At 37.3% G+C, this 16,005-nt stretch overlaps 1 long non-coding RNA gene across 1 annotated transcript in view; it reads right to left on the reverse strand.

Moving 5' to 3' along the window:
- Positions 1-3,030: 3,030 nt before the first annotated feature.
- LOC309662215 overlaps positions 3,031-16,005 on the reverse strand; it is a 284,000-nt gene continuing 271,025 nt past the window's right edge. Inside the window, exon 9 of the long non-coding RNA XR_014264588.1 lies at positions 3,031-15,997. This is a non-coding gene — a long non-coding RNA (uncharacterized lncRNA). The remainder of the gene's footprint in view (positions 15,998-16,005) is intronic.

Below are 16,005 nucleotides of genomic sequence, written 5' to 3' on the forward strand. Positions count from 1 at the left end.
TAAATTTAAAGCATTACCATAAAAATAATTATATTACATACATATAAAGGTCTCTGTGGCCCTAGATAACCTGCAACGTGGTCTTTTTGTTATTGCTGTCCTCTGGTGAGGATCTGATTATAATAGTCTGGGTTTTCTGCTTTCTGTTACTGGAATCTCTGACTCTTTTAGGCTCACTTTGCCCCCAAGTTTGAGCTTCAGACCCTGATTCCAGGAAAACAGAAAAAAATCAAAATCCCATGAAGATGGAGCAGGCCAAAGAATTTCTGAGCTACCACTGTTGTGGAAGTTAAAAGAAGAAAGAAGTTTGAATTTGTGAGACTCTTCAGTTGCAAGAAGTGTCCTGGCAGGGCACTAACTGCTTCTAAGAGCAATGACTCCTATTAAATCAAGTGATACCTTACTAGTGCTGTCAGAACATCTCCTATTTTCTGTTTCTTAGGGAGCTAGTTCACAAGAGTATCTTGGCTGCCTGTTTTCTGAAAGTCCATGAAAGAGAGATGATATCAGTTTGAAGTGATTACTCTTTGTGTAGTGCTTTTATTTTAGCATTCCCACAGAGAGAGCAAGCAGGGCACCTTACCAGTAGGCAGTAAAAGCAAAGGGGAGGTGTGATGCTATTATCTTTGAACTAGTGTGGGTTTTGTGTTCATAAGTTAGACACCAAGAAATCTGAGCATCAGATTGGGGTAACCTAAGGAATCATAGTCTTTGTCTGTTGTTCTATAAGCACAAAAAATTTTACAAGAGCAATTTTCATAATAAGATTCATTAAAGTAAAACTGTATCTCCTTCTAATGATTTGTACTGCTATAAGCCAAAATATGTTATAAAACTCTTCCAGAAATTTGTACGTGTTATATTTCCCTTGCAGTTGGTAAATTCTTAAAGTATGAGATTATCATTTTTCCATCTATTTCTTATATTTGTAAAACTCACTATATTTACTTACCTTTTTTCTAATAATATCCACCTATACTCTCTTGCTTTAAAAGCTACTCCATGTATATCTGGATTATTTTTCTATATAAGTACAAATTTCACACTATGAAATCACACAGTTAAGGGGCAGGTAAAAGCAGTGCCTTGACCACAGTAGGTATATATGTATGAATTAATTTGCTGGGTTAGAGCTGAAGGGCGCCTTATTGATTATTAAGTGCAATGCTTTCCTTTTGACAAGTTTATTATCTTTTTCATTGATAAACATTTATTTTCAGCCAACTCTGTTCCAGATGCTATACAAATTTAAGACATAATTCTTGTCTTTTAGTGTTTCATACTCCAGAATATGTTTTCTCAACCTCAACATTATTGACACTTGTGGTTGGATAATTCCTTGTGGTAGGGAACTGTTCTGTTTATTGTAGGGTATTTATCAATGTCCCTGGTTTCTACTCACTAGATGACAGTAGTGTCCTCAAGTCCTGGCAACCAAAAAATGTCTCCAGACTTTCTAACAGGCCCCCTGTTGAGAACCACTGTTCTAGAAGCAGAAACGAGCATGAACAAAGTATTTAAAATACAATCGGAAAGTGCAATTCAGGCACAGTAGATACAAGGAGTAAGTTGGCCTAAACTTGAATTCTACTTCTCTCAAGTATGTTACTTAACCTCTCCATTCTTTAGTTTCTACATCTGTCATGTGTAAATCTGAGCTAATTGTAGTAGCAACCATATCTTGGGTTCTAGTGAGGATTAAATAACATGGATTTATTTTCTTTTTATATTTCCCCAACTCTACCTTCTAATTCGGTTCTGCTAGCCTTTCCTATCAAAATCAAAGGCTTTTCAGTTTTTGACCACTAGATCAAAACACAGATTTCTCTCTGGACTGTCTTTCCCGTTTTTGTGTGAGTTCTGGGTTCTGGCTCTGCTCAGTTTAATCGATCTTTCTACAACCAGACTCCAGCTCCGAGAGCCATGCCTATGGACATTATGCCATGCTCATCAAAACTCAGAAACTAAAATCTGAGAAGCACATTTAAGATAAACACTAAAAACCATTTAAACCCAATTCTTAAATGGGCAAAGAGTTTGAATGGATATTTCATTAAAAAGAATGTATGAATGGCCATCAAGCATATTAAAAAGATGCTTAACATCACCAATCATTAGAGAAATGCAAATCAGAATCACAGTATCACCTCACACCCATTAGGATGGCTACTATTAAAAAAAAAATAGAAAATAACAAATATTAGTGACGAGGAAGAGAAATTGGAAACTTGTGCACTGTTGGCAGAAATATAAAATTCTGCAGCCACTGTGGAAACCAGTACAGAAGTTTCTTAAAAAATTAAATAAACTACCATATGATCCAGAAATCCCGCTTCTATGTATACATCCAAAAGAATTGAAAACAGAATTTTGAAGCGATATCTGCACACCCGTATTCATAGCAGCACTATTCACAATAGCCAAGAAGTGGAAGCAACATAACAGTCCGTCAATGGATGAACTAAAGACATTGTACTAAATAAAATAAGCCAGTCACAAAAAGTTAAATATAGTACTGTATGACTCCACTTATATGAAGTATCTAGAGTATTTAAACTCAAAGACACAGAAATTAGAATGGTGGTTGGCAAGGACTGAGGTGAGAGGGAAATAGGGAGTTGTTTTTACTGGGTATAGAGTTTCAGCTGTGCAAGATGAAAAAGTTGTAGAGATTGGTTATACAACCATGTGAATATACTTAATACTATTGAATGGTACATTTAGAAATATAGTTAAGATAATAAATTTTATGTTGTGTTCTTTACCACAATTTTAAAAAATCAAATATATTCACAACTTTAAAAAACACATTTAAATGGAAGATTGTAAATGTAGTAAAAGTAAGTTTACTGAAAATAGTAATAGTTATAGTAAAAGTTTAAATTACTTCATGGATAATAGATTTATAAAAGATGAGCATGACAACGTAAGTAGATTTTGTGGCATCAACTCCACTTTTTTATATTGTCATCCTAGAAAACAGCCTTGCCTGTTCAAATATATTCCTTGATGACATCAGTGGATTCTAAATTCTTTTTTTTTTTTTGGATTCTGAATTCTTGATGTGGTGGGTCTCACTTCTGAGCATCATTATACATGAAATATTCAGGAAGACTTTTCAGCCAATCTGATGTTCGATTTACTATGTAACTTTTTAATCTATTCTTTTTTTCATATGGAAAAAAATTGTATGCAAAGTTTAGGAAATCTGGCCTGTGTTCAATGTAAAATATTTATCAGGCAGCTTGGCACTAGAAGCTAAGCAAGGAAAGTTGGAAAATTCTAAATTAGGGTCAGCGATTGGAAACCTGCCCTCACTCTTTACTCATCTCTGAAAATTATTCTCTGCCACAAAAGTCTGTTTGAAAAAAAATACACATACACACACATATAATTACTGTTCAAAATCTTTTAAATTGCCTTTAAAGCCTTTACAGCCATTCTTGCCACTTACTTTCAGTTTCTTCTACCCATTTTCTGTTATTAAATCTGGTTAAGAAGGATCCAGAGTTCTCATTCATTATAAGATGTGTATTGTTCCTTGACCAAGACAAAGCATCATCATCTATAGACCCACCAGGAGATTTGCATTGAGGGACACCCTTCATCTCTGAAGGCAGGTTTTGGTTGTTTCATTTGTTTGTTTGCTTGCTTTCACAAATCTAGACGCAGATTACAACAAACCAGGATCCAGAATTAAGATGAGGGGATGTACTTGCTTCTGATGCAAAAGGAGTCTTCAAAAAACTCAGTAATCAAGATAAATAATACTTTATTGCAATATTTTTGAAAAATTCATGTTGAACGAAATATCAGAATTTTAAATTAAGACAGGCTGCTGTTGTTTATTTTATGACCCTGCATTATTGGGCAATGGGAACAGTCCTTTCCAATCAGCTCTGGATTCTGTGTCTTTGGCTTCCACCACTGGGCTGGTTTATGAGGGTTGACAATGGTGAACAAACAGATTGGGCAATGCAGAGCTTTACATACAGTCATTGTTTTGATTATGGAGCTTTTATTAACTTTTTCTATTTGGCTCAAATCATGGTAGGATATTTTGTTAAGTATATATAAGGGTGTACCTTATTCCTTTTGCTGCAGGCTCCAATATGGTTTGTCGAGGCACTGAAAATCAGAATGTTTACCCGACACTGTACATTTAGCAGCTTGTGGGGGGGGAGCAGTGTGAGGAGAGGAGAGTTCATCTTGGAACTCTCCCTAGGGAAGGGCAACATCATAAGGCCTGAACCAGATGGAGTTTTATCAATTCTTGGCCATTCTTGACCAATTGTTTTTCAGTTCTTGACATTTTGTCCCCAATTCGCAATACATCATGAGCTAATTCCTCAAAATGGAAAATAGACCCAAAGCTAAAACATCATGTCTTAAAAATTCAATGTCACATATTTTCAGAAAAGAACGGTTAAATATTTAAATCCTCAGTAACTGATCCCCACTGGCTAAGATATGGTCCTGCTTAAAGAGGTGGTGCAGCCAAATCTGTCTTTCAAATAATCTTCGTTTTCAATTTTACACAGATACTTCCTCTATTGTCAGTGTCTCCAAGGACCAATACTGGACTTTAGTGTGTTTCTTTAGTGGGGGGGATTATCTAGTACTTGTAATCCCCTTATCAAAACATCATCATAGCTGATTTTGACATGGTTCCTCAAATATTTATCTAACAATGTCCTTCAGGTTTAAGGACATTCAAGATTTTTAAAAAGCATAAAATGCAAATGTTATCCTGGAAGGTTAAGAAAAACTAGTGTCAACCATTAACCTTAAAATCAACAATTAACAGCTTAATCCGAATGAGTCTATAATGTTTTCTTTAATAATAAATGGACCAGTGGTTGCTAAATTCTCTGAGTTACTAGTACTGGAATTTAGGGTGACATTGAAGGGATTAGAAAGTCAATGTCAATTTTTAAAGAGCAATTTTTAATATATAGCATTTTAACCCCATTCATTTGATATTCTTTCAGTACTATTTGAGGGTTTGAGTAGAAGTATTTATATCCCTGACTTTGACTTATGAAATAAAATACAAAGAGTTAAAATTTCTCATGGTTTGTAGTAAACAGGGATACTTTCAGTGGCATTGGCTAGCCTCTTGACCTAAAGGAGCATATTCTGCCCTATCCCACCCTACATGTCCAAACTCAATCTTTAGACCCAGTTTTACAGCCAACGTCACAATATGTTGTTTGCCCACCCCACTTTTGTAAAAATGAATTTTCATGTTGAACAAAACATATTGGCAAAACTATGTACTGTTTCAGATTCTAATGAAAAGAACTAGAATAAATATTGAACTTTTCTAAGGCACAAAATTGTTTTCGTCACCTTCTGCATCTAGAACTCTAGATAGTGCACAAGATATCCACTCAAGACCTGTCTCTTCGTGTGCACAGCACCAGATCCTTAGGGTGTCTTGTGATAGAGTACTTTAATGGAGATAAAAGGTTTAGAAAATCTGTTACTGGAGATGGTGGTGGAGTATTGTCTTGTGCTGGGCACCATGGGTTTCATATTTCCTGGTGTGAAGAACTAATTAAAAAGATGAGGGGAAGGGGTCCATGAGCATATGAGATGGAAGGAAGGATGGAAGAATACAGAAAATCAACTTTCTTTTCTTTACAGTTTTATTTGGGGACAATTTTCTTTTACAAATTTAACAGGTTGAAATGGGGGTCTTTCTGATTTAGCTTTGAAGGAGGTCCCAAGAAAATTAACATCAGATAACAGTGTGTGTGAAGGAGTTTTCCATAAACAGATTTTACAAAGAAAATGGTAAGAATCTGTTGCATGATTCTTGCATCTCTTCATTCCCTTCAAGAATATAGAAGTCTTTACAGAGGGACTGGAAAGAGAATTGAACGATTGTCTTGGGAGAGAATTGTTGCTGTCTGTGGTGCCCATCCTTTCTCAGATGGTAGTGATAATCCATCTGTCCCAAACCTAGTGAGGCAGGGCCATGTAATAACTCAGAGTCATAACATGTGGGTGAAATGTGGGTTCAGCTTGACTCATGACTGAGAAAGGCCCAGCAGCCTGAGGTAGAAGAGTAGGCATATCAGCCCTGGGGTGGACCTGACTGCACTCCAGAGTGCTGCAGTAAGGAAACACACATCTTACTTACATGTGCTACCTGGGAGAAAGAACCAAAGTGGAACCCTGAAGTCCTTCTAACAATAACAACTAGACGAGCCAGGGATACGAGGAAAATATAGAAATAAATGCATATCCCTGTGTACTGCAAAGCTTCACAATGTACCATCTTAATTAGAGATGCATCTGCTCAGATCAAGGGGACTGTGAGAGTGGGGTCCTAGGCATATCCATGCAAAAGACTCTTGAAGGAAAAAGTTAAACTTAACCATCTGGTAAACCCAGAAAACTTGAAGACTGCTAAGGAGAGGGCCAGCTCAAGTAAGGCTTTTCCTTTGTTTCGTCACTGCTGTGATCTGGAAGACGGACACTGGCTGGTAAGCTGTTGGAGAGAGAGGAAGAACCGCGCTATAATAAAAGAGAGAGGGAATTAAATGTATCCCAAACCCTGCTCTCACTGCCATTTTCCTTTTGTAGATTTCCAGCCAGAAGCAGGTCTAATCTGGGAAGGAAGAAGAATTGATATTTGATGTCATAACAAGCTACAGTTTTGATTACTATCTTGGACAGAACATTTCATTTTCTAAATTAAGGCTATGTGATATAGAGTAACTACAGGACCAAAATGAGTAGCACATTCATGTACCTCTTGCAGTTTTCATTTCCAATAGGGTAGCTACTGCCAGTGATTATATTTTTGAAACACAAGTGAGAAACTAATTAATTAGATAAATAAAGTAAAACTGCATTTTGATCACATCATGAGCTGTGCTCAAGTCAGTTCATCCCATGGAACTACTCTCTGGCTGGTCACAATAACATTTAATATTATAATTACTCTTTTCTCTCACCTTATTATTATGATGTACATCCCTCTGCCTACTTCTCAAAGGTGAGTTGACACAGCTCTTTTTAGAGTTATATTAGAGTCACTATTTTGGAAAAACCAAGGAAGGTGTGGGCTTCTAATCTCAGGTGTGAATATGAGAGATGAAGAGTCAAATAAAAACCCAGTCCCATCCATCTCCTTTCCCCATGTGCACCATGGCCTCCTGAAAGGTAGGGCTACCTTAGCACATCAAACCCGGAAAGGAATGTCATCTGGTAAACTACCAGCAATATGCATGAGTCTAGACCCCCAGCAGCAGAGGGTGCTAAGCCTCTGGGTCCTGAAGGGTTTAATTACATTCTCCTTGTCAGGGAAGAAGCTGGATTTGCTTCAGTGCAGTTGCATTTTCTGCAGTTGGATGATTTGTCTCTCCTATACAACAATTTCCCTATATCACTCTGGAATCCTAGAAACTGTTTACATAGGAGCCTGTGGGGCTCACTCTCAGACCAAAGGCCACTCGGTGTCCTTGTGTTTGCATTTCTACCTTTCATATCTGGCTTTCTGAGAGGACTTTGTGAAAACAGAATAGAGTCCTCAGGGGAAAGCATTCAAGGTTCGTGCTGTCAACTCTGCTCTCGGGCTCTGTTGTTGCCTGTTCTACAATATTCCTTAATTCCTGGGTGACTGATGTATTGACCCTGCCTTTTTACTCAGCATCCTGCACAGAACAAAATTCCCATCTGACTCCCCTGCCCTATCATGTTTGGGGTGCAAGGCTGATTCTCTGATGATCACAGTCACAGCCTCCTGTACCTTCTGAAAGAAACCTGCCTTCAGAAGTGAGCATTTTATGATGAGTAGTGTGCCTGTGATTTTTTTTTTAAACAGTGCTCTGTGTTAAAAATGTCGTCAATCAGACTATCTTAAGATTGACCAAATGCTAAAGTGTATAGGAGGGCATCAGTTCAGGGCTTCAGGAACTCACCTGGATGCAAGTCAGAAAATGAGTAGTAGAACGTGCTAAAAAAACAATAGAAAAAGAAGTGGATAGTATACAATTAGTCCTTACAGAATAACCATGTAAATGATTTCATGCTCAAATATACCCTGTTTCTATAGCACCTGGAAAATATTTGTTTTGGATGTAAATGAATATTTGATATCTCATCTTTGGGGATTATCCTAAAACTGTAGAGATTCCAGACATGTGAGTATAGACGCAAACTGTGAAAGTGTGTTGTTTCGAAAAGAGGAAGACATGCTATACAATGAATAAAGTCCGAGGATCTAAGGTATAACATGGTGACTAAAGTTGCTAACACTGTATTGTATAATTGAAATTTGCTAAAAGAGTAAAACTTACTTGTTCTCACACACATACAAAAGATAAATATGTGAAGCGATGGGTGTGTTAATTAACTAGATGGAAGGAATTATTTCACAATGAATACATATATCAAATCATCATGATGCACACTTTAATTATCTTACAATTTTATTTGTCAGCCATAGCTCAATAAAGCTGAAAAAATGAAAAATAAAATGAAAAAAAAAAAGATAAATTTTAAAAAAGGAAAAAGAAATGAAAGAGGAGACACCAAACACTTCTACCCTCATCACAGCCATTGTCTCTAGTGGACACAGAAACATTCTCTTATCTTCTCTCCTGGATTCTGTATTTAGTCTCCTTCAGTGCCTTCTAGCGGTTCTCAGCCAGGGGTGTTTTTGCCCCTGAGTGACATTTGACAACATCTGAAGATATTTCTGGTGGCCACAACTGCATCAGGGGTGATATAGCTCTGTAAGGTAGAGGCCAAGGATGCTGCAAAACGTCATCCAATGCACAGAAAACCCTCCACAGCAAAGAAGGATCCAGCCCAAATGTCAATTGCGCTGAGAAATGCCGGTATATTCCCACATCGCAGCAGGAATGATCCTTTTAAAATATACAACCGATGATGTAACTCCTGCTCAGAGTCTTCCAGGGCTTTCCAGTTTCCCTTAGAGTAAACGTCCAAGTGTTTTTCATGGTCTGTGGAGCCCAAGATGACCTGCTCCTGCCACTCCCCTGACCTCACCTCCTGCTGCTGGTCCCCTCACTTACTCCATCCCAGCCACAGCATCTCCTTGTTCTTCTGGCTTCTGTCTCGGACCATCCATGTCTTTGCCCAAAGGTCATTTCCTTAGAGAGGACTTCCCTGATAACTCTATCAAAAAATAAGCAAGCAGACAAACTAAAAACAACTACCCCAAAACTCTGCCCAGTTCCCCACCCCAGGAGCATAAAATTTAATCGTAATCCTTGGTTCACGGCATACACTCAGTAGTAATTAGTTCACAAAAGTCTGTTCTTCCCTACATTTCTCCTTCCGTCTTTTCCTCCCTCCTTCTTCCTTCCTTATTTCTTTCCTTCCATCCATCTTTTCTTTCTTCCTTCATTTTCTCCTTCAAAAGAATGTAATTAAACCCATGACTCCAACACCCAACATGGAAACTAGAACACGCATAGAAACCTATGTGATCACTCCAAGCTTCCCCTCATCCAAGATAACCACTATTCCAAATTTAGTATTAACAATTTCTAAAAATTTATTTTATATACATTGAACACATGTGTGTTCCTTTAAAAGTATATGGTTTTGTTGTATATGTATTTGACTTTATGAAAAAAAATCTTGATTTTTAAAATATCTATATGCTTATATTTTCTTCATATTTATATTGCTAAGGTTCGTCTATAATGTTGCACATAATTGTGGTCACTCGTTTTCATTTCCCTGATTGAATGTGCTAGAATTTACTTCTCTGGTCCCCTCTGTAGAGGCATGTACTTATTTCTAGGAACTTTGCATCAGGAACTGAGTTGTTACTGAGAATATGTTCCAGAGAGTCTTTTGCATTTCTCTAAATAGAACTTGTCACTACCTGTTATTTTATACATACATTGGCTTATTTATTGATTGCCTGTTTCCTCTCAGTAAATCCCTTGGGAACAGACCCTCTATTTCCCCCTGCTATATCTACAAAACATAAGAGTGCCTGCTATACAGTAGGAACTCCCTTAATATTCACTATCTCTACTTCTTCCTTTTGGTCTCGTGTCCAGCTTATTATACTAGTTTCCTAACTGGTCTCTGCTTCCTCCATTGCTGCCCTTGAATCGACTTTCAACATAACAGCTAGAGTCATCTTGTGAAAAAGTATGTCAGATTCTGTCACTTTTCTGTTTAAAAATCTCTAATGGCTTCCCATATCTCAAAATAAAAGCCAAAGTTCTTATAATAAACTATGACTTTGTGTGATCTGGTTCCCTCCTACTTCTCTGACCTTATATCCTGACATCTGCCCCATCATTCTCTGCAATCCAGGCACAATGGCCTCCTTGGTGCTCTTTGAGCACATTAAATCCACACCTCCTCTGGACCTTTGCACTTACTATTTCCTTTGCCTAGACAGTTCTCCATTCAGATGTCCATGTAGCTCATATCTCATTCCCTTCAAATATATGCTCAAAGGTCTCTATTAGTAGGTCTTCTCTGTTACCTCATGTAAACTTCTAACCTTCCCATAACTTTTAAAAATCTCTTTACAGTGAGAGAATGGACTTGAGGATACGGGGTTGGGGAAGTGTAAGCTGGGACGAAGTGAGAGAGTGGCATGGACATATATACACTACCAAATGTAAAATAGATAGCTAGTGGGAAGCAGCCACATAGAACAGGGAGATCAGCTCGGTGATGTGTGACCACCTAGAGGGGTGGGATAGGGAAGATGGGAGGGAAATGCAAGGGGGAGGAGATATAGGGATATATGTATATGTACAGCTGATTCACTTTGTTATACAGCAGATACTAACACACCATTGTAAAGCAATTATACTCCAATAAAGATGTTTTAAAAAAAAAAAAGGCATTTTCCAAGTGACTTGAAAATCATACTGTTATTCAAATATTCAATAAATATGTATAAAGTTCACACTAAAAATAAATACATAAATAAATAAATAATCTCTTTACAGTGCTTTATTTTTTCTCCTTAACTCTTCTTGCTTTTTAATCTAATTGTTTTTCTTACTGATACGTTTTGTTTGCCTATCTCCTCTTACTAAAAACTCTAAATTGTCACCTACATGAGGTAGAGATTTTTGTTTCTTTTGTTCACTATCGAATCCTTGATCCCTAGAAAATGCCTGGCACGTAGAAGATGTTCAAAGAAAGCAACCAACAAGATGAAAGGCAACCTATAGAATGGGAGAAAATATGTGTCAGTCATATATCTGGTAAGGGGTTAATATCTAAATATATGAGGAACTCATAAAACTCAATAGCAAAAAAACAAATAATCTGATTTGAAAATGGGCAAAGGTCCTGCACAGTCATATTTACAAAGATATGCAAATGACCAATAGGTACGTGGAAAGGTGCTCAACATCACTAACTATCAGGGAAATGCAAATCAAAACCACAATGAGCTATCACCTCACACCTGTTAGAATGGCTAGCATCAAAAAGACAAGAGGCACCAAGTGCTGGCGAGGATGTGGAAAAGAATGAATTCTTGTGCACTGTCAGTGGGAATATAAATTGGTACAGTCACTATGGAAGACAGTATTGAGACTCTATAAAAATTAAAAATAAACTCCCATATGATCCAGCAATCCCAATGCTGGGCATTTATCTAAAAGAAATGAGATCAGTATCTCAGAGATATCTGTATTCTCATATTTATTGTGGCATTACTCACAATAGCCAAGATATAGAAACAACCTAAGCATCTATCAATGGATGAATGGATAAAGATGTGATGTATATCTACAATGGCATATTATTCAGCTATAAAAAAAGAAGGAAATCCTGCCATTTGTGACAACATTATGACTCTGTAGGATCATGGTAAGTGAAATAAGCCGGATAAAGAAAGACAAATGCTGTATGATCTCTCATCATATGTGGAATCTAAAAAATAAATAAATTTAAAAAATAAGTCAAACTCATAGAAAAGAGTAAAATGGTAGTTTCCGGGGCTGGGGAGGGGGTGTGTGGAGGAAATGGAGAGATGTTGATCAACGGGTACAAGTTTTCAGTTATGAAATGAATAAGTTCTGGGATTCCAATGTACAACATGGTGACTATAGTCAATAATACTGTATTGCATACTTGACATTTGCTGAAACAGTAGATCTGAAGCATTCTTACCACACACACACAAAAAGTAACTTTTAAAAATGAATGTGTTAATGAATTTGGTGGTGGTGATCATTTCACAATGTATACAAATATCAAATCATCATGTTGTACAATTTAAATATATAGAACTTTGTCAATTATTCCTCAACACAGCTGGAAAAAATAAAATTAAATAAGTGTTTGCTGATTGAATGAGTATACACTTTAAATATATAGCATTTTATTTGTCAATTATTCCTCAATACAGCTGGAAAAAATAAAGTATATGTTGAATGAATGAGTGTAATGAGGATTGCGAGCAGTCATTCCTCATACAACTACTCATTTTGACATTCATCAGATCAAATGTATAGCTTTGATGGTCTAACGTATATCAAAATGACCCAAAGCTTTAAAAACAATTCTTTTCAAAGATACTGATGTACACTAAAAGAAATAGAATATGAGGCAGGATACACACCTGGATTAGAGTCATGCTACAAATTCTGAAGGCCCTAATTCTCAGAGCTTGCTTAAATACGTTAAATAGCATGTTTGCTTTTCATAAAACAGGAAACAATGATTTCCTACCGGGTGAAATCAGATCTAGACTCACATGCTGCGTTCATAAGGAATGAAGCACAGATCTTCCTCGCTGTCGTTTGTCACATATAGAGCTTCTAACCAAGACTTCAGAGAAACAAAAATGCTGCCATGCTGCTGTTGTGGCTCTTGTGGTTTTGGAGGAAAGGAACTGTTTTGCCAAAGTTATTACAAATTAAGAAATTATTTAATTCTTGCTGGAGAGGGTGTGGAGAAAAGGGAACCCACTTGCACTGTTGGTGGGAATGTAAATTGATACAGCCACTATGGAGAACAGCATGGAGGTTCCTTAAAAAACTGAAAGTAGAACTACCATACGACCCAGCAATCCCACTACTGGGCATATACCCTGAGAAAACCATAATTCAAAAAGAGTCATGTACCATAGTGTTCATTGCAGCACTATTTACAATAGCCAGGACATGGAAGCAACCTAAGTGTCCATCGACAGATGAATGGATAAAGAAGATGTGGCACATATATACAATGGAGTATTACTCAGCCATAAAAAGAAACAAAACTGAATTATTTGTAGTGAGCTGGATGGACCTAGAGTCTGTCATACAGAGTGAAGTAAGTCAGAAAGAGAAAAACAAATACCGTATGCTAACACATATATATGGAATCTAAACAAAAAAAAAAAAAAGTGGTTCTAATGAACCCAGGGGCAGGACAGGAATAAAGACACAGATGTAGAGAATGGACTTGAGGACACAGAGAGGGGGACGGGTAAGCTGGGACGAAGTGAGAGATAGCATTGACATATGTACACTACCAAATGTAAAATAGACAGCTAGTGGGAAGCAGCTGCATAGCACAGGGAGATCAGCTCGGTGATGTTTGACCACCTAGAGGGGTGGGATAGGAAGGGTGGGAGGGAGACACAGGAGGGAGGGGATATGGGGATATATGTATACATATAGCTGATTCACTTTGTTATACAGCAGAAACTAACACAACATTGTACAGCAATTATACTCCAATAAAGATGTTAAAAAAAAAAAGAAATTATTTAATTCCAAGTTTCAATTTGAGTAAATTTAAATTAAATTTCCTCACTTTGGTGTAATAAAAATTTCTGAAAAAATCTCTAAGAAAAAAAAACAGAAGAGTTTTGTAGGGAGTCAGGGGGTGGGCTAGATAAGAAGAGTAGAGGAGAATATTGGTGATTTCTGGCAATCACGTTGTTACTAATCATTATTAGCATAAAGGTAATATACAAGTAATAAAATTAATGTCCTTAGAAGATATTGATACATTTTAGCACTAAAAGATTTGGGGTTCAGAGTCCGTATCTTATAATTTTAGCTAAATCTTAAATTACACGAATCTTTAAAATGTCAAATGAGGCATATTCAATTTTCAATCATAGTCTGTGGTCCTCTCAACTTCATCAAATTTTGAATTTTCATTCAAATTGAAATCGAATGAAATTGAATTGAATTGAAATTCAATGAATTGAATTGAAGGAAACTTTCATTTGGCTATCAGCCTTCTGATCTAATCAGCTCTGTCTGTTGTGTAGAACTAGGTTCTTTATCCACACACAGGGATTTGACTTGGTGTTCTTTGCTACAACCCCTGCTTAACTAAGTTTTAAAAATAAAAATCCCCAAATGAAACATTGTAATGAGTTGAAACATTTATTGCTTTAAAAAAATAAATGATTTTTGTGCCTGGGTGATGATTCCCAGTGCCATTTAGGGAGACACAAGGGCAGAGATTCCCAAGCTGATCTATTTTATCCACAAACGAAACGATAGTGTGAGCGAACAGATGTTTGCTCTGTGCCCCTGAGCTTGGCATGGCTAAAGGGAAGGAAACGGTCCTTACTGTCATTTGAGTCCTCCACCCAATCCCAAACATCAAAGCCAAAAATTTGCCAGCTCTGAAAGATAGAACCAACATAAGTGTAAAGCTCTTCAAATATTTGTTTTCAAAAATCCTTTGAGAGCATATTGAATTTGCAACATGAAAGCAGAGCTCAGTTTGTACTTTTGATTTTTCCCAGTTTCACATTTTTAAAAAATGTTCTTTCACCACCTCCATGTGTAGAAGGCTACGAGCTTGCTTTGTTTCCCAACTGACCTATTCATATCAAGTTAGTTACACCCACTTAAGTCTTCCCTACCCGCAGTTTTGGCTTGTCCCACTGAGCCCTTCTATGGAGCTGGGAACTTGACAGAGAAACTTTTGATTTTGATTTCCCTCAATGCCACAAAACACCCTTTCTTATTAAAGAACAGAATGCATGGAAGTTGTTAAAAACAAATCATTTTCCATTAGAAAAAGTTACATGATTGGAAAAAGAGAAGAGCACATTGCTGTAATTACCGGTACATTAAGCAGGGAATGAACAGCTGCGTGAACTTGGAGTCAGTAGAATAACAGCCACTGCGCCAGCTTCCCCATATGGTCCAAGGGAGGAGGTGGGGCTTCTAGCTGCTTGGGGGTTGGAGAGGTGAGGAGGGGGCACACTCAAATCCCATTCAAGTGAGAGACTCAGGCCAAGAAATGTCTGGCTTCCCAATCCAAACCCAGCTTCCTCTGTGCTGCAGTGGGAAAATCCCCCTGGCCTCCATAACAAAAGCCTCTAAAATCAATGTTGTTTTTTCCTAAAGAGAGCAAAATGTGAGCGCTTTCAGACTTTTGGCTGCCCTGCTACTAATAGAAAAGATGACCTAAGAAAGACTGAATCACTTCCTCAGCTTTCTTGGGGTGTGGCTACGACTCGGAATGATTGATATCACTTCATAAACACTATATTATCTAGCATTTGCCTTCTTCCCAATTAGAAGTAGGGTCCAGCCAACAGTGATGGGTCCTTACCACCAGGTATTGGTCTCAATCTGTTGCAGTGAAAAACATTACAGCCTTCTAATTGGAATTCCCTTCAGAATTTGGCAAATTTGGTAAAAGCAGACCAGCACTATGGTAACCCTTCATTATCAATGCAAATCCTAACAGAAAAGCATTCTATTCTTCTTACATTGTATGTCATAAATTAAACACAGTAAATTTTATTGTGAAAACTTCTCAGAAGACATTCTTGAATAGACGAGGCAGAAAATGCTTGCATTATACTAAACAGAGCTAAAATTGGATAGTAAGTGGAAGGGTTGGCTATAAGGAATCTAGCTATTTACAGGGTGAAATACCAAATAGGCCACATCATTTGCATGGAGATGTTTTTGTAAGTACCATGTCCAAAACCACTCTAGTTTCGACTATATGAAGGTTATTATCACAGAGGATGGTGGCCAGCTGTTCTTCATTGCCACTGAAACA

Source organism: Balaenoptera physalus, assembly GCF_965194825.1.
Source record: "Balaenoptera physalus genome assembly, chromosome: 6".
In the NCBI taxonomy this organism is placed as follows: Eukaryota; Metazoa; Chordata; class Mammalia; order Artiodactyla; family Balaenopteridae; genus Balaenoptera; species Balaenoptera physalus.